At 36.5% G+C, this 19,781-nt stretch overlaps 1 long non-coding RNA gene across 1 annotated transcript in view; it reads left to right on the forward strand.

Annotated features, from left to right (window-relative positions):
- Positions 1-7,943: 7,943 nt before the first annotated feature.
- The window catches only part of LOC136037073 (uncharacterized), a 32,254-nt gene continuing 20,416 nt past the window's right edge, over positions 7,944-19,781 (forward strand). Inside the window, exon 1 of the long non-coding RNA XR_010619858.1 lies at positions 7,944-8,077. This is a non-coding gene — a long non-coding RNA (uncharacterized LOC136037073). The remainder of the gene's footprint in view (positions 8,078-19,781) is intronic.

Raw genomic sequence — 19,781 nt, forward strand, 5'->3', positions numbered from 1 at the left:
GATCAATTGAAATTAAATATAACAGTTTAAATTGTTTATAATTCAAATAAAAACAAACAATTTGAACCAGGTATTCATGTGTAATAACAGTTAATGTCAAGTGCTGTTGTTATGTAATTTTTTTTTTAGTGCTAGGTGCAGGACATATATATATATATATATATATATATATATAAGGTGAAAGGAAAATATTTCTTAAATTTTAAATCATCATTATAAGGTTATGGAATTATAATAAAATTTTTATAGACAATAAGGATTAAATGCAATGTTTAAAGAAAGGGATTAGACTGATTGATGGGGACATCAATCTACAACGGGAAAGGGGATATGTAACATATAGACCAGCCCCCCCCTCTATAAAATTCAGGACCAAATCTCTCATTCACACCCCCTTAGAAATTCTCAAATACAGGACCAAATGTCTCATCCATACTCTTATAGAAACTCTTAAGTTCAGGACTAAATTTTTCAATCATACCCCTTTAGTATATTTCAAATTAGAAAAAGATTTAAAATAAAATCTTATAGAATTTAGCAGTTATCAACACTTTGTGGACTACGTGCATTTAGACACAAGTTAAATGTTCCTTTTGAAACCAACTAACTGGTTTATTTGAACTCTGGTTTTTTTACTCAAAACCAGAAGGGAAATCCTTGCTACGAAAATAACTTCTGGGTGCGGGACTAGTCACATGATTGGGAATACCAGCAGTATTGCAACATTTTAGCGGAGGGCAACCGCACAGGTCACCAAGCCAGTTCGCGGAGTTCTGGTTTAGAAATCGCGTTGGATATAACAGCTCAACGCAGGCAGTTGGTAGTTGAGTTAAAGGAGAGTTTTATAATAGTCAAGTTCTAGTGTTCATGTGCAACCTTTCATGCTATAAATTATTGGAGCTGTTTTGTCCAAAATTGTATGTTGTAAATAAATAAGCCTTATTGTATTTAATCATCTTGTGTCTATATACTAGGGCATCAGATACAGTTCCTCTAGTCTTCAGATACGGTCCCAAGGGAATATATATTATCTAAGGAGACCTCGAACATCACTGAGATGATTCCATCTCCCAGGTTACTGGGGATTATATACAAGGTCTTTTTATTCGGTTGGTAATTTAGCTCCCATATCTCATATCCACATTAAGCCACCAAGACTTAGAAAAGTCCCAAGCACCTCACGGCAAAAATCCCCCTTATGCTAAACTTCCCACCAAACTCGTTTTATTTCCCCAAAAACCCCCCGTAACACTAGCTCTCTAGAAAACCTTAATATTTTATAAGCACAGACAAGATTATGCTACTTACAAACTCCTAAATCTGAAGTAATCTCCAATATAACTGTATTAGTATGCTCTCTGCATATAATTTTATTATAAGTCTTGTCCTATATTCTATCTGAAATTTCTGAACTGAACTTTCAAACTCAATAGACAGTTCAATTGCAAATAGAACTTGAATCCCACCCTCTTCCCAAGGGACTTGATAGGCTTCCTTAGAAATATTAATCATATTTACTCCACTATAAACATAGCTTATCTACAAAACCCATCTAAGGGAGTCACATGCACATGGTCGTCCCATTTTAAAAATATACGATACTGACGTCACAATCCTCAAATAATCTTTTTATTTGGGGGTTATAAAAGGCCTTTTTTCGCGTCAACCAGCTGGTTTAACCAATGACAGCTTTGGTTTAACCAGCTTGTATGTTTAACGCAAAAACGGAAAAAATTACATATGGTTGAGCTCAAACAAAACTGGTTCGCGAAAACACTCTTTTTACTTGTCGGTTTGGGCAAAAAATTTCAAACATAAAACATCCGTATAGTGTTAAGAGTGTCATTCTATTATAATTAAATGATTTAGCACTGGCTTAATTTCCTCCGGATTTAACATATTTCACATTAGTTTGAGGTCAGAGAGAATTGAAAAATGATCTAGCATACTCTCTGGTATATTTGAAGAGATAGGAAGGTTCTGATTTAGTGGAATCTTTGGTTAAATTGTTCAGGTAATATATTGGAAAATGTTGTATTCATACTGTAAAAGCAAAATTATCTATAAAAAAGTCCTAAATGATAAGACTTTAGCTTTGTTGAGCTACCCTAAACAGAGGATAAAATTCTAGTTTGACTTCTTTTTGTTTTGATTTGGAATTCTACTAGCCTACCAGGCTATATATTAAATTTCCATTCAAATTCCAGTTTAGCTACTTTTTGCTATCTTTGATTGGGGTTATGTTAGGTGAATGAAACTTTCAGTGATTAATCCATAGCTAAAAACATACTCTGAGAAGCTATTGCTAAGCTTATGTGATAACCCTCTTCTGTTTTTAAATCTGGGAATTTTGCATACTGGACTGGTCTGTAACTATTAAAATTTTGGTAAAACAACATCTAACCTTAATTTTCAGCAAGCAGTTTCTGTTTCTCTGGTTTTAGCTCTGAAAATGCAATTCTTGTTATTTGAGTAGAATTTTAAGCCATATCAGTGTTTCGTATTTAAATATAGAGAAATGTATATCCTGAAAGTTTCCAAATCTTGGAAACTTCATAAATTGAAATTGAGCAAAGTTATGACACTAAAAACGCTTTTTTCTTGTCATTTAAGTAGAAGATTTATTTTGCAAGGTTTTCACTTTTATAACCCAAGCGTTTTTAAGGGTGTGGACCAAATATTGAGATTTCCAACTGTCATTATCACTAACCAGCAATTCTACAGGATTTAATCCTTATTTCATTAGACAATGTGAATTAAGGTAATTTAAGGCAAACATTTTTAAGAGAGAGAAAGAGTAGAGTTGGATGCTCCAAAATACTTTCCCATGATATAGTTTCATCTCTAGACCCATCCCTAAAAGTTTCATTTTCCTAACCTAAACCTTTTTCAAGATAATACAAATTTATCTAAACTAGAATTTTACCAAACAGAAGTTTAACCTAATAATTTGTAATAACATATTGTTCAGGCTAGCCTTTGCAATCCCTACAAATTTTGACTGTTCACAATAAAGCACTATTACAGGCTTAGCCTAACAAAAGAAAATAGCAAACTGCTTAATCCTAATAAAAAAAAATCCAAAGGACTTTATATTTCTTCAATACAAAATATATACTAAATTTTTGTTTTCAGTAGAATACTGGTTAAGTATAAACCAGCAAATGTTTAAGAATTTTTTGAGGGGGGACAGCTGCCTAAAATTAACAAAATATTTCTGATAAGCACAAAAATATAACAAATTAAGCTAAACTAGGAAAATAGTTTTTTTCTCACTGACAGTTACCATAACACATAATGTGTTGTAAGATTTTTGCAGTACTTGTGCATTATAGCCACCACATTCAAGTTCTATTGAGAAGTTTAGTTTGGCTAATGTTAATGATATAAAATAAAAAATGATGAATATATAAAACTTTATCAACAAAATTATGAAAACCACAACAAAGAATCCTGGAATTTGTAAATCAGCATCATATCTAAATATACTGTATCTTACATTGTGATAGATTGTTTTAACGCCCTACTGTACAGGGGTAAATATTTAAATTATGTATCATAGGCAATTATCTGAAGAGTAATCTATTAAAAGTCTCTTGAGCTAACTAGGGAAGTTTTTTCTTTCTTTTTTACTTGCTTTAGCCTGTATCCAGTTCCTGATTGCCATTTAAATTCCATATTCATAGTTAAATAACATAAGCCTTTGTATATAGACTATACCTTGTTGCTAATTTTTCTGGGCATAGAATGTTTGATTTGGTAAAGCCCTAGAGAAGGACCTGAAGAGAAAGGAACATAATAAAAAAAAAAATTCATGCTTCATAATTTTTAGAATAATAGCTGGTAACACATTTTATATTCAACTTTGCTCTACTTTACCCCTCAATCCTCCCAATATAAAAATGTATTGCTGAAATTTCCTATTTTCCATTTGTTTTGTCAATCTGTCTCTCTAACTTCATCCCATGTAGCTGTAAATTAAACAAATGTGACAAACAATAACTAGAAAAACAGGTGACAGGAGGTTAAATGCATTGAAAATATGAAATTTGAGCCATATTTCTGCACATTGGGAGGGGGATTGAGATAAAGCATAGCCTAACTTAATGATTTTCTCTTGCTATGTAGGGTAATTGGAAGGTCACTTGTATATCATGCTGTCCTTTTCAGTTTTAGTTGGATAGAAAAAATCCAAAGAAAGTCCCCTTTGAAAAGATAGGAGCCACAAAGTGAGATTGTATTTGTCAAAGCTTGGAGGTTTGTCCCTTCTGTCTGTTTAAACAAAACAGAATCTTAATTGAAGCTTTGTTCATTTCTATCTTAAGGGTGCACAACAATTATGATATAAGGTACTTTTCTTTATTCAATTGTCTTCTTTGTTGTCTAAAAGACTTTTTTTTTAATCTAGATGTTTCATAAATTGCTCATTTTTACCACAAGTTCATTTGACCTACTTTGAAATCCCTGGTCTTAAAATTACACTTGACTTTGTTAAAGCTAGGAGACATAGACCTTGTGTTTGTTTAAAGAAAGTGAATAAACATTAGTAATTTGTATTGCACTAAAGCCCTAGGGCCATCACAATTCCAAACAAAAAAGAAACTTCACTTTAGAATATTCAACATTGTCTAACATAACAGAAACAAAGAAGAAAAATTATAAAATTTTACTTCTGCACTCTACTGTCAACATGAGAAATTGTCCAAAATTTTAAAATCTTGCAAAACATTCATCCCTCATCACATTCACCAGCCATCTCTCATCAAACCTACACTTCATTTCTCATCTCACTCAATCCTACAAATGCATCAAATGACCCACTCTCTCATTAGTGCTTCCATAGATATGGTCAAAGTAAGAGCCATCTTGCTTACATTTTATTATATCTAGAAGTTTTCTGTAGCTAAGTCAGTACTTAAATATTTCATACACCTTTGCAAACAACCTTAAGATGGTAAAATAGGTTGGATTATCCAAATTTTTAGTTACCACAATATATTTCAATCATTATTGTAATATAAAGGGCAGCCAATAGTAAAGGACCTGAATAAATATTTTAAGGTAATTAAAAAGGTTTATTACTCAAAAACTTGATAAAACTAAAAGGGACTTCTTAATGATTGATTACTTTAAAATATCTACATTATACACAACAATAAACCTTTGCTATAAAGGAAAAGTCAGTAAGGCCCAAAATCTATTCGATACTAATTGTGGTTTGAGACAGTTTGCTGAATGTCTAAATGATTTTAGATAGTAATGAAGATAAAATGTGGGCAAACTCAACACCAATATGCAAGTAAGTAAATATGGCAGCACTGACACATCAAGGTCTAAACTGGCAGTGCTAATTTCCACTTTGTGACCCTTTGGCCAAGAATTGCAATTAAGGGCTGGGGGCCAGAAATCTTGTGCTTTTGTACACCCTCCCTGCTTACCTTTTGTATATTTCTCCATTTGCCTATTTAGAGCTGGTTTAGATCTGTCTAACATCACTGACCCCCATTTAAATAAAATAAACAGACAATACTTGGAATCAAACCTGTACCCCATGGACAAATGATTTCTTACTAAGAGTGCTTTCCACTTAGCCAAGAATATTATTACGACCAGAGTAGAACAACTATTAAAAAAAAAAATATTGAAAAAAAAAAACAAGATGGATTTGCAGCCATTTTCACTAATCTTCAATACACATTGTATTTTACTTAGACAAGTTATTGTAAGGCAGGTGTCAACAAAGCTCCAGCAGGGATTGCTTTACTTAAGATGCAAACTAGCATCGTGAATACTTAGCTGGTAAAAACCAAATACACTAGCAATGCCAGGAATTAAACCTGTACCCCTTGGACAAAGGATTCCCAAACCAGAGTGCCAACAACTTAGCAAGGAACACAAATGTGACCAGAGAACTATTATTTAAAAAAAGAAATATTGAAAAAAACTCAATTCATGGTTGTTGCCATTTTCTCTACTGTCCCATAAACAATATATTTTATTCAGACAAATTAATTTTAAGACAGGTATCAACAAAACTCCATCAGGGATTGTATTTACTTAAGATACAACAAGCAATGTGATTGCATAGCTTTGTGATATTCTAGTCTTAAATAATGATAAAAAAGCAAATTTACATTTGCTATTTGTTTTCCAAACCATTTTAAGCAAAACCATTTGCAACAGCAATACGTCCATGGTTAGATTAGTGTCTATCCAAAATGCTTTACAACAGAAGGGACACATTTCTTGCAAAGCAAATACTCAGCTTTAATGCTATTCTGTGTCATCTCTAAAAAATTAAACTGTATCAGGTGTATTTTGATATAAGATACTTCTAAGACTCTTAGCAAGGGGGCAGGCATTTCTTCACAATTTATACAATGTGTAAAAGAGCACCAGGGGGTGAGAATGAAAAAAAACTTTCAGGGATGGGTCTAAAGGCTAAAGTATGTTCTGGGAAGGTCTGCTTACATGGAGTACAAAGAAACTGTTTCACAGCTTTCCTCAATCCACTTTATAAGGTTTTAAAGATATGCAAAGACATTTCCTAAATTTTGAAAAAAAAATATTGATATGGCTTAAAATGCTACTTAAATAAAAGGAATTGCATTTTAAGAGCTAAAGCCAGAGTAAAAGAAACTGATAATTAAAAATTAAGGTAAATCTTGTTTTGTCAAAATTTCAATAGTATAGGTATAGACCTTTTGAGTAAGCAATTATCTAAGACTTAGAAATCAGAAAAGGGTTGACATAGAAGCCTGGCAGCACCTTCCCAGAGTGTTTTTGACCCTGGATTAATTACTGGGTTTCATTCTTGTAACCTATTCCCTTTCCAAGATAATGAAAATTAGCTAAACTAGAATTTTACGTATTTTTTGCTTTGGATTCATTATTGGAAGTTCTATTTTCCTGACTTAACCCATTTCTAAGATAGCAAACAGTAGCCAAACTAGAGTTTGACCTGAAAATTTATCCATGGCCCTATAGGGTAAGGCTGAAATGTAAAAAGTTCTGACAAAGATGCAACATATCTTGAAGCATCTAGTAAGAATAGTAATTGGATTAACAATGCTTTATAACCACTAGGGTCTTGCTCTGACTTAACCCATTTCTAAGATAGCAAACAGTAGCCAAACTAGAGTTTGACCTGAAAATTTATCCATGGCCCTATAGGGTAAGGCTGAAATGTAAAAAGTTCTGACAAAGATGCAACATATCTTGAAGCATCTAGTAAGAATAGTAATTGGATTAACAATGCTTTATAACCACTAGGGTCTTGCTTCATCAAGGTTTTATCTCTGAAGCCAAATTACCAAGCTAAGGTCAAGCCTAGGGCATCAAAAGGATGAAACAAAGATTTCCAAGTATCTACATAAGTTTTCAAAAGCATATTCAAACTCTTGACTTCCTGTCTTAAGGCCTATGTGAATCAAATTGCAGGATATAACCCAACATTTATCCAAATAGCCCTAATACGAAAAAAAAAAAATTAAACCTTACTTTTGCGAGGCTAGAATTCTATTTGTCAGCTTATAATTCTTATTTTATATAGACTTATTTATAGCCTACGAATTCTTCTTTTCGAAATCTACGCCTGAAAAGGTCAACCAACAATTATGAATGGTAGAACCCTACGGTTAAAAACAATGACAGTTCTGGTTAAATTAGAGTTCAACCAGTCAATTGTTTCACGCAAAATCACTTTTCATGACAACCTGGTTTGTCACTGTTTCACGCAAAAACAGCGGTTGAGCTCAACCACACCGAGTGGTTGAGCTCAAACAGTCTCTTTGGTTGACGCGAAAAAAGGCCTAAAGTGCCAGCCCACGGACAAGTAATCCTGAGCGTTCGAGGAGATAATCCGACTAACCTCCGCCGTCATATGCGTCTCAAAAACGCTTGGATTAATCAGATTAGTAACCGGACAAATAAACAAACACAGGGTTTGCTACTACTGCAAATTAGAGTACTGGGCATTCTTTTGCTCTGTCTGATGGAGGAGCCATTTTTTCTCTTACAGATAATGCATGCACAATTGTCAAGACTTTGATTTTGGATAGCTTTGGGCAGACACTGGGTATATCTAGCATTTACTATAGTCTTTCGTAGGCCTATGCCTAACAATAAGTAAGGCCCATGACCTTTTTATGATGGCAATCAAGATCAAAGGTCATCACTAGATTCAAGGATCGAATTTTCTCTGGCCTTTGAAATCTAGTGGTCATGCAAATTGGGTGATCATTAGATTTGTAACATAGTGCATATCCACTTATGCACTATATATATTTCTAGAGAAAATAAAATGTAAATGTCTCCAGAATCATCTAGACCATATCTAGTAGGCTAATGGAACTGAGATTTTCCATTACAAAGCTGCTGCTAAGAATCAGAAACACAAAGAATTGAGATTAGAAGGCAGTTGTGTTTATAGGCCTTGATTATTTAGACCAATTAGATTTGTCCTATATTTTACCACATTTTAGCTGAATTTTTTTGTTTTGCATTTGCTTTGCTAAAAAGTTGTCATAAAAAGTTCCAAGTTTAGAGAATTATGTTAATATTTTTCTTGCTGATCAGAACAATTGTCTTTATAATTCCTTTTGTTTAAAGCATTTTAGAGAAATTATAAGTGCACCATGGGCATATTGCAGTCTCAAATGAGCTTTTGGAAAGCAAATAGAACATATAATTTTTTCTTATTTTGTATTATTTTGAGACTAGAATATCACAAAATTAAGCTTTCATATTGCTTATTGTATCTTAAGTAAATACAATTCCTGATGGAGTTTTGTTGATACCTGTCTTAAGTTTAATTTGTCTAAATAAAATGCATATTGTTTATGGGCAGCAACTATGACTTGAGTTTTTTTTTAACATTTTCTTTTTTCAAACAATTGTTGTTCTGTGGTCACATTTGTGTTCCTTCCTAAGTGGCTGGCTCTCTAGCTTGAGAATCCTTTGTCCAAAGGGCACAGGTTTAATTCCTGGCATTACCAGTTTATTTGGTTTGGGACAGGGATCAGTGATGTGACTCTGTTAGCTCAGCTAGAATTGGCCCAACTTTAAAAGGTTACCTAAAGAAATGTGGGGACAGTAAGCAGGAAGGGCATGCAAGAGCACAGGATGGCTGGCCCCTAGCTTCCTATTGCACTTCCTGGCTAAAGGACCACCTGGTCCTTTACTGGGCTTCTGACTTAACCATATAAGCTTTCTTTTAAACTTATTAAACATAAGTACAAATGAAGAAATGTCAGTAGGGTAGTTGTTCCTTTTCAATGAATTGTTGATGTATAGACAAGAGTGTGGGTCATGAGAGATGGCTGGTGAATGTTTTGCAAGGTTGAAAAATTTAGGCAATTGCTCAGGTTGGCAACTGAGCACAAAAGTAAAATTTTGTGAATGGTTTTTCTTTGTGACTGTTATACTTATGTAATGTCAAGTATTTTATAGTTAATCTTTATTGTTTTGTTTTAGTTCCAACGGCCCTAGGACTTTAGTGTAATTAAACCAACTTACATCCATCCATTTTCTTCCAACAGACAGGAGTTCTATGTTCCCTAGCTTCAATAAATTTATATGCAATTTTGAGACCAAGGGTTACAAGGTAGGTCAAAACTTGCAAATGGAACTGTGGTGCAACTAATTAATTTGTAAGGAATGTATATCAATTTAAAGAATTAAAAAAAAATCATTTAGAATTCAAAAAAGACAAATAAATAAATAAAAGTATCCCTTTACAATCATTTAATGAATTGTCACAAATGTAGGTCACTCTTAAGATTGAAATGAACAAAGCTTCAATCATGAATCTGTTTTCTTTCAACAGACTGAAGGGGCAAACCTCCAAGCTTTGATAAATTCAATCTCACTTTTGGGCTCTTTTCAATGGGAACTTTCTTTGGATTTTTTTTTTACCAACTAAAAACAGTAGAGAAAGCATCAGGTATAAGTGACTTAAGAGACTTGACAACATTTAGAAAAAGCTACATGCAACCTGATCTAAATAAGGATGCTATTGTAGAGTATCAAAGAGAAGCCTACGGATATATCCCAAATACAGTAAAAGCATATTACAAAGAACAAGAACAGGTTCATAGAATACCATTAAAGTGGTAAAGAAACATGAAAATTGCAAAAATTGAGATTATAAGATTAACAAGAAACTATGAAAATTGCAAGTACAGTACTAGCCTCCTTCCAACAGGACAAATAAGGGGATTCACACCCCAAAGCTCTGACTATTTTCAACTACACCTTTAGGAGCCAAAAAAATTACATACATTTTTTCACATATGTCAAATATGACAGTTGACTCAGGAGTTTAGGGTCAGAGATTCAATACTCTGTGGTGCCACAAATGGAAGGACCTTTGCTGTCATAAGCATTGTTAATCCTAGCACAGACCCACACTCAAATATAACATTCTGTAAAATCATAAACATCTTAAACAGCAAAAATAAAAGACTTTTTTTTATTTTTGATAAAGATTATTTGAAAAAGGACACTACAAGGCTAATATCAGGTTCATCAGCATGCTAAATTTGATGTGACAATGATAAAATTTGTTAAATCTTTTCTGGGATCAAATGTGTTAACTATAGATAACACAGACATTGCAATATCTATTTGTCTATCCATCTGTTTGATTGAGATTCTGAGACTATGACCCTAGGTCAAAAAGGCTAAGGCTTTTAAAGTTTTTTCATTGACCTTAGGTCAAATAGGGAAAGAGGGGGGGGGGTTCTATACGCACAAAAGTAGAATTTTTTGTTGATTTACTGAAGTTAGTGAAAGGAGTATCAAATTTAAATGAAAGATGGAATAAATGTACATAGCAAAATATCACCAAATTGGATCCTACTAGAATTTATCAGATTTGTTTAGTATAATTTCAAGAATGGGTAAGGTGCTGTCTCTGATAGTTGACCAAGTTTAAAAATCCTTTAGATCAAAAAGCTTAAAAATAAATTTGTGTCTGATACACAATATAGTTAAATATATGTAGTTAAAGGAAAAGCTACCATATTTTTCATCCCTGGGAAATTAGTTTAAAGCCCTGTCCTGATTAGAAGAGGTAGCTCACATCAGGTTACTCAAACATAATTCTAAAGGAGCTAGACCATGGTTAAAATGCTAATACTGCACTGATACTTAGTGAATTATACTGTTATTTCAGCTTATGTGCATTGTGATGTTAACAATGGGTTTGCAGCTTGAATGTGATGATTGCTTGAAGACACAATTATCACCCTATTTAGGGTAGATCAATTTTATTTGAAAGAAATTCATTTGGTAAAATTCTTTAGGAAAATGAAACTTTCAGGGATGCATCTACAGGCTAAAGTATGTCCTTGGAAGGTACTTTGAAGTACCTACCTCTACTCCTTCTCCCTCTAGATGGCCCCGGCCTTCAAAATATGTGTTATAAAAGTGAAATCTTGCAAAATAGATCTTCTGTTGAATGAAGTACAACAAAATTGTTTTCAGCTTCACAACTTCGCTCAATCCAAATTTATAAGGTTTCAAAGATATGCCAATACATTTCCTAAATTTTGAAAAAAAACATTGATATGGCTCAGAATTCTACTCATAACAGGAATTGCATTTTCAGAACTAAAGGCAGAGAAAAAGCAAGTGGTAACTAAAACTTAAGATAAAATGTTGTTTTGTCAAAATTTCAATTTTGACAAACCTGTTAAACTTGTCAAACCTGTCAGATAGGCGAATTTCAGGGCTCTCTAGAGGGAGAAGGAGTGGAGGTGGGTACTCTAGAATTCCTTCCCAGGATATACTTTAGCCTGTTTCAATCCACCTCTTGCGAGGTCTTCCTCATGGTCGAGATCCGTCTATGGTTCCTTCGAGGGAAACTTTTGGTAGACGGTCGTGGTCCATTCTCTTGACATGCCCGAGCCATCGCAGTTGTTGTCGTTTGATTTTATTTAGGATTGTGTCGAGGGACTTCAGCCGTCTTTGCACCTCCTCATTGGTCACATGTTTAGTTTAGGTGATTCTTGCGATGCGACGGAGACATCTCATCTCGAATGCAAGTAGGTTGCGCTCATTTTCGATCTTCAGGATCTAGGTCTCACACCCATATGTAGCAATTTGCACAATCAGGCTGTTGAAGAGTTGAACTTTCAGCTGGTTCGACAGGTTTCGGCATTTCCAGATATTTGTGAGCCTTTTAAAACTGGAACTAGCAAGAGCTAGGCGGCGTTTGATTTCGGAGGTATGACAATTGTCTGCTGTGAGGAGACTGCCCAGGTAGACGAATTGGTCAACCGTTTCAACTGGCTGGCCGTCAATCATTATGGAAGGAGTATCTGCTTCTTTTTGGCGTGACGTGACCATAACTTTCGTTTTTTTGGCGTTAATTTGCATGCCAAAAGGTTTTGTGGATTCGTTGAGACAGTCTGCTTGTCTTTGGAGATCGGCAGCCGTTGTAGAGAGCTTGTCGATGTCGTCAGCATAGGCGGGCTTGTTTAATAGGACTCCACCTATTTTGGCTCCATGTTCGTCTGGTATAAGTGACAGTATGGCGTGAAGAAACAGGTTGAACAGGTGGGGCGACAGAATACATCCTTGTAAAACTCCCGAGGATGTTGAGAATTCATCAGAGAGTCCATCAGTGGTGAATATCCGGCTTCTGGATTGGCTGTATATATTCTCAATAATCGTGACGATTTGGTCGGGGATACAGTAATGTCTTAGGATGTGCCACAGACCTTTCCTCTAGATTAAATCGAAGGCTTGCCGAAAGTCAATAAAGAGATGATATAGGTCTCTGTTGAACTCGACATAGCGTTCCATGAGCTGACAAACGGTGAAGATTTGGTCAATGGTCGATCGTCCAGGTCGGAAGCCAGCTTGGTATTCACCCAGAACGGAGGCTGTAATTGCTTAGATTCTACGTAGGAGAATTTTGGTCAGTATTCTAGTTTGAAGACTGGTCAAGCTGATCGGGCGGTAGTTCTCACACTCCCTTCTTGAGCCTTTTTTTGTGGATTGGGACCACTGCTGCCTTACACCATACCTGTGGGACGTGGCCCGTTGACCATGCGGCTGACAAAACTTTGTGGTACAATTCGACGACGTCCTCTGAATCAATGTTAATTAGTTCAGCAATGATACCGTCCGGTCCTGGGGCCTTCCCTCGTTTCAGGGATCTTATCGCTACCTCAGTTTCTGATTTTAAGAGTGGTGGTGGAGGTTCTCGATCATTAATGGGGAAGGAGTTTAGGATGCTGGGATCGGCAATGATCTGCGGATTTGATTTATCTTCAAAATATTCCTTCCATCGTTCGAGTTTCATTTTTGCGTCGTTGATGGGATTGTTTTGTTTGTCTAGGATTTCTGTGGAGATGGGATCTTTCCTGCTAGACAGTTCACGAACTGTTTTGAAGAGTTTTTGACTGTTTCCGTTCCTAAACTGGGTTTCGCATTCCTTGCATTTCTCGGTAACATGGTTACGCAAGGCCTTTCGGACTTCCCGTTCGATTCTCCTTTTGAGATATTTATTGGTGTCTCGGCTGCATGGGTCAGCTTTGTTGTTGCAGAGACGCTTTTGGTTACATAGTTGGATTATTTCTTCAGTAATCCACGGCTTTTTGTCTTTCGTTTTCCTCCCGAGGACATCATTTGCTGTCTCCAAAACTGCAGCAGTTGCATGCTCAGCCAGTTGATCAATCTCTTCGACGGTAGTGAGGGAAGTGAAGTTCTCTAGGATAGCTCGGAATTTTGACGATAGGCTGGTGGTATAGGCGCCTTTTTTCATGGGGTCGCGAAGCAGCTCTGTCCGGAATCTAGGGATTTTTGTGGTCTTAGGGAGTCGTTTCAGTCTTAGCTTGAGTTTGGACATCAGGAGTGAGTGATCCGAATCAAAGTCTGCACCAGGAAGGGATACAGTATCCATTATTGAGGACTTCCAGCGTTTAGATATCAGCACATAGTCTATCATGTTTTCAGTTAATCCGTTGGGGGATCTCCAGGTGACCTTACGGCGGTGTCTGTGTTTAAAGGCGGTGTTAGTTATATACAGGTCGTTTTCTCTACAGAAACTAATTAGCCTTTCACCTCTTCCGTTCAGTCGGCCATGGCCGTGCGGTCCCATTACATCTCTCCGATCAACCTGATCATTGCCCGTGATAGCGTTGAAGTCGTCCATGACGATGAGCATATCTTTCTTTGGTGTTTGGTCGGTGACACTTTGAAGTTGAAAGTAGAACTGTTCGCATTCTTCATCGCTTCGAGCAGAGTCAGGGGCATTTACCTGGATGATGGTAAGGTTTGACACGGATCCCTTTAGTCTAATGGTTGCTATCTTTTCTGATACGGGCGTGAAGGAGATCAGCGCCTTTTTGTAGTTGGTGAGAGGATGAATCCAACACCCTGTCTGTGAGTGCCATCGGTGCGTCCCGAGAGTAGGAGGGAGGTTCCAGAGATTGTTTTTCACCGGTTCGGGGGAGGTGTGTCTCAGATAGCCCGACTAAGTCCCACTTGTATCGGTTTAGTTCTCTCAGTAGTAGATTCATTTTTCCTGGTTTGGCTAAAGTCCGGGTGTTGAGTGTTCCTATGTTGAGTACAGTTTTAGTTGAGATGAGTCGCAGGGTATCCTCATCCCGTCCGAAGGTCGTCATAGGCCTATTATGATCGTCGGCTTCCCTGTACGCGGTAGCATGTTCTTCGGTTTCCCCGTACGCGGTAGCATGTTCGTCGGCTTCCCCGTAGTATGTTCAATATTACTTCCATTCGCCATCATCACCATCATCATCAAATCGCCAGGTTCGTCGGTTTCCCCAGACGCAGTAGTAATTCTGCTTTGATTCATAGAGCCCATAATTCATTTGTTAAAAGGAAGGGTTTCAAGGCTGGTTAGGAGACGGCGGTAAGCCACTCCTCTCCGTCAACTTGCAGAGGCCGTTGTTCGTCACTGAATCATCCATCCTTTCGTAGTTGTCGTCCTGAAGAGGATCCTCCCACGATGATAATCTGCCATACCATACGATTTTACCCATTGTTGGGAGAAGGTTTGAAGCTGACGGGACATATCCACACGCCGGTGGGCCCAGCTCAGTCTACATCAGAGGGGCCTTCTTCCTCCTCCGCTTGAATTTATGTCCCCCAGGTGAGGGTATCCCAGTTATATTTTTAAGACCCCCAGGGGCTGGGTCCCCACTTGGTCCGCGCCTCCATCACCACCGGAGGTACCCTGCATATCTGCAAGGCTTTCCCCTATCCGCCACCTGGGGACGCGCTGAGTGGCCTGGGGTGGGCCCCTACTGAGAAGGTGACTCAGTAGGTACTCAGATTTAGTTTCGTTATTTTGCAGGTTAGAATGGCATTACCTGTTCTTTTCTTGCTCGCCAGTTTTTGGAGTTTCAGTTTAGCTAGTCTTTCTGGGCTGCAGAGTTTTTCATGCCATAAACTTTTCTAGTACCAGCTCTCTGCACATTTTCCAAAACCTCAAGTTATTCCTTACAATACAGGAAGACAAGATACATTTCAACTTCAATCTTGGGTAGGACTAGTACATTTTACAAAAGACTGTTGAATTTGGGGGACCGAGCTGAAAGGGTTTGTTGAACAAAGCTAAAAATTCGACTAGCACCAGAAGCAGGCTTCTTAGCAGTGGTACTAAACGTTGATTCATTGTCAACAGATAACATTTTTAATAAATCTATACATCATTTTTAATGAATCTATAGCCTTACAAAGCCTACAAAGAGCAAATATTATTTTCTTCTTAATATGAAATAGCCTCGTCATATTTTTTAATATCATACAATTACTTTGATGTAGTTTTTGGAGCTGCTCGATCTGGTTTGATGGGTTCATTGGATTTATTAATGAAAGATGAACGAAAGCATGGCATTAATTTTTTTTAATGTTAAAGATCGAGATTCTTTTAAGAGCCTGAAATAATTCAGTTGTTGAGAAACGAAAAATCGAATAAAAGGCTCAATGGTACCACATCTGCAAGATTTTTGTAAAGAATTAACTTTTTCTCTTCAGCATCTTGTGTTTCGTCCAGTACATATTCATCATCCTTTTATTTTACTTGAGGATTCTAAGATACACAAGTATGGTACATACTTTATAGTATGGAACAATGAGCAGACGGTCGTAAACCGTGTCACTCATAAGTCTGTTTCAAGACTAATTTTTAACAACTGAAACTGAGTTAAACTGTGTTTAATGTCAGAAGATTATTGTTGAAGGGGCATGCTATGAAACATGGATATGCAAAGTATGGCCCGACCAATATAGATTTTTTGGTCTGATATCGTTACTGATATATTGGTAGCGTACCAGACGATAGCGACATACAGTTAATACCTAAAATACCTACCTAACGTACACAAGTGCCTTACTCGTGGATATGCTTTGTAGTGCGACACGATGAGTAGACGGTCGTAAACGGTGTCAACCGTAAGACTATTTAAAGACTGGTTTTTAACAACAGAAACTGCGTCAAAATTCGTTCAACATCAGAAGATTATTTTTGAAGGAACATGATATAAAACACGGATATGCAAAGTAGGGCCCGACAAATATGGATTCTTAAGGTCTGGTACGATAGTAATATATCGGTAGCGTACTGATACGATATTGATATACTTTGCCGATAAATTCCCCTCCAGAAAAAACCCTACCTAATGTTTAAAACCCGTTCACACATTTTTCCCTGGTCTATTACGCACCAAAGAACAGCCTTAATAATTCACCGTGGATTCCGAAAATTAGGTCATTTACAAAAATTGTTTGAGTATCCTTACCTTTTTTGATCAGGAGCTTCTAAGCACACAAACGAAATGGCAGATAACTATGAAAATGACAAATAAGAAAAAATTTAATGAAAAAAGCTGGTTTAGTTACATTAAGACAAATATGTTAAAATATGATTAAAAAAGCGTAAGATATTTATTGAAATTGATTATTAAAAACCCAAATTTCAATAGCGGGGCTTTGAATTTTATTCATTCACATATTAGTGTGAAAATATTACTTAACATTCTTACTATATGGTCTCTTACCAACGAATCCATGCTAAATACACTGGATACAGGGATGCGGCTAGAGTTTAGAGTTTGGAGAACAGATTTAAAGAATGTGTTGACAAAATCACCCAGTTTGCTGACAAATGTGGACACACAAGCTAAATTTCTAAGGCTAATTTCCAAAGATGTGGAAACGTAGCAGCCACACCTTTGAACTCCATTCCCAACTTTAAAACACCCCTTCTCCTCATTACCTGCTTCCCTGACTAATGTGGACACACAAGCTAAATTTCTGAGGCTAATTTCCAAAGGTGTGGAAACGTAGCAGCCACACCTTTGAACTCCCTTCCCAACTTTAAAACATCCCTTCTCCTCATTACCTGCTTCCCTGACTAGATATCACAGTTTTAAACGATTGAGGTTTGAATCTCTTACCAATACAACTAAACATTCATTAAACAGAAATGTATGGATTATTGTATTTTGTTTAGTTGTCTTGGTAGAGGATATACTTTTGTGAAGTCACTATATGCTTAGAACATTGCTGCACCGTGTGAGTATTGACAGGTATTGACAACAAATATTCTTTGACTTCATTGAACTCACCTGTGTTGCTCTCTCCGCTATGGTCAGACTTAGCTGGTGGTTCTGCTCCCCAAGGACTGGGCAACAAAATTTACTTGAAGAAATCTAGTGTTATCTTTTGGACAAGTTAAGCATAAGAAATAAATACTTCGGCCGATAACTGATATTTTTTTTCTTTATATTTGACAACGACACTGACCCTCATATCGGCCCGATAACATGGGTCAGCCGATATATCGGTCGGGCCCTAATACAAAGTCATCAACACTTCTAAGAGTTTCACCATTCTGAAGTTCTGCTGCTAACTTCACATCGCGATTCGAATCATGCGTCGCGATTCGGTCAAGAACATTTTTTTTATTATTACACTGTTTTTCAAGTGTGCTCCCACATAGATCCTTTCATCAGGAAAAAAATTCACGATTGAATGGATCATAAAAAATCGCAACATGTTCTCGATTTAATCTGATGTAAGATTCGTAAGCATGGTATAAAATAATTAACTAACACCTTCGCCCTGATCAAGACATGCATTCTGTTTACTGTTGCAAGTTGAGGACCTGAAACTACATGCCAAGTTTGGTATACAAATTATCTATAATTTTCTTTGACATTTCCTCGGATAATGACAATGTAAACTAGAATTCCATGCAAAAAAATATATTTAATACTCTTCAATATGAACTCTCTTGGACTCTCTTTATTAACTACTAAATTGCAAAAACTATAAATGCACACAAACGCCCTGGGGAAGTTTTATAATATCGGGATAATATCGGGAAGTTTATAATATCGGGATGGGGAACCATCCCGATTTTATAAACTTTGGTATGTAACTTGTAACTTTCTGTCTCAAATCATGAAGCTCACTTTTTGGTCAGAATCTAAATACTCACATGTATTCTTCCAAAGTTCACAATACACACATATATTAACTCTGAAAAACAGATTCCCTTAGAAGAGTTTCAATGCAGACTAAAAACAAAACACTATTTCTGTACAAAAGAACTTTCTGTAGGGGTGGAAATTAGATTGGCCGTGGCCAATCCTCGAATTAAAATTTAAAATCCCCAGCTAATTTTGAATAATATTATCTTTTAAGGGGCCAGACCAGGAAGACAAAAATAAAGTTTAGGTTGAAAGCTTACCTATTACAAAACCACTGTAGCTTAGCAACAAGACTTGAATTTATCATTGAAAATTGTACTATAGGCAAATCAAAGCAAAGGTAATTACGGAAACGAAAACAGGTCATTTATCTGAAAAAGAAAAAAACAGGGGTGGAACCCCAGCAAATCCCTCCGTAAGATAAATCACCACTCACATGTCATGTTGGTCCACCCTTGCAAACCTAAACACTGAACTTCAACTTTACAAAATATATTTGCCTTCGTTCTTCACCAGCTTTTCCTTCCACCCCTCGGCTCTGGTTCTGTCACCATCTACACTTGTCTATTGCAGAACCACCACAATCTGGATCGTATGGGCATCTGCATAAGGTTCTGAAAATTGAACTCCACAAGATTAGCAGCAAATTATCCTGCTTAGCATGATTAAACAAAATTATCTCGCTCTGCCGAATTTACATTTGAGAGATGCGTAAAATCCAGTTCTGGCAAATTCGATAACGCCAGTTATCATGAAAAATTGGCTGAGCAAGCCTCCATCGATGGAAACAACACCAATTCTCAATTAAAACACGGATTGCCCCTTGGCATAATTTGAGATAATCACAAGCCGAAAATAGAAAGGCCTTAAAAAACAATAAGGGTAAAGGGAAAACCTCGGAAAGTTTGAGCGAACCATTAATCAGTTATTTTGGGTCCCCTCCCTGAAATAATCAAATGAAGAGTGAGCATTGATACCAACTGAAGATACAATGTGTATGTGCTTCTCCATGAGTAGGGTTTGCAAAAAATAATTATCGATCCCAATTAAGAATTAAGACTATGAATAGGGTTACTGGACAAAGAATTGGGTGAAATACGAATTGACTGGGAGAGAGTATCCCCCAAGAACTCTAGATCAGAGAAGCAAAATCTTGGTAACAGAATCACACTGGTCAATCAGCTGTTCGGTGAGCAAACTGTCCATCATTCATGGCTCCCCAAAGGGGCTCCTCCCCCAAAAAGAGATTAAATCTCCCTTAGAGTTGATAGAACTCATCTCAGACTCCTCCCAAAGTTTTTCAAATACAAT

This window comes from Artemia franciscana, chromosome 16 (assembly GCF_032884065.1).
Source record: "Artemia franciscana chromosome 16, ASM3288406v1, whole genome shotgun sequence".
NCBI classification, from domain to species: Eukaryota; Metazoa; Arthropoda; class Branchiopoda; order Anostraca; family Artemiidae; genus Artemia; species Artemia franciscana.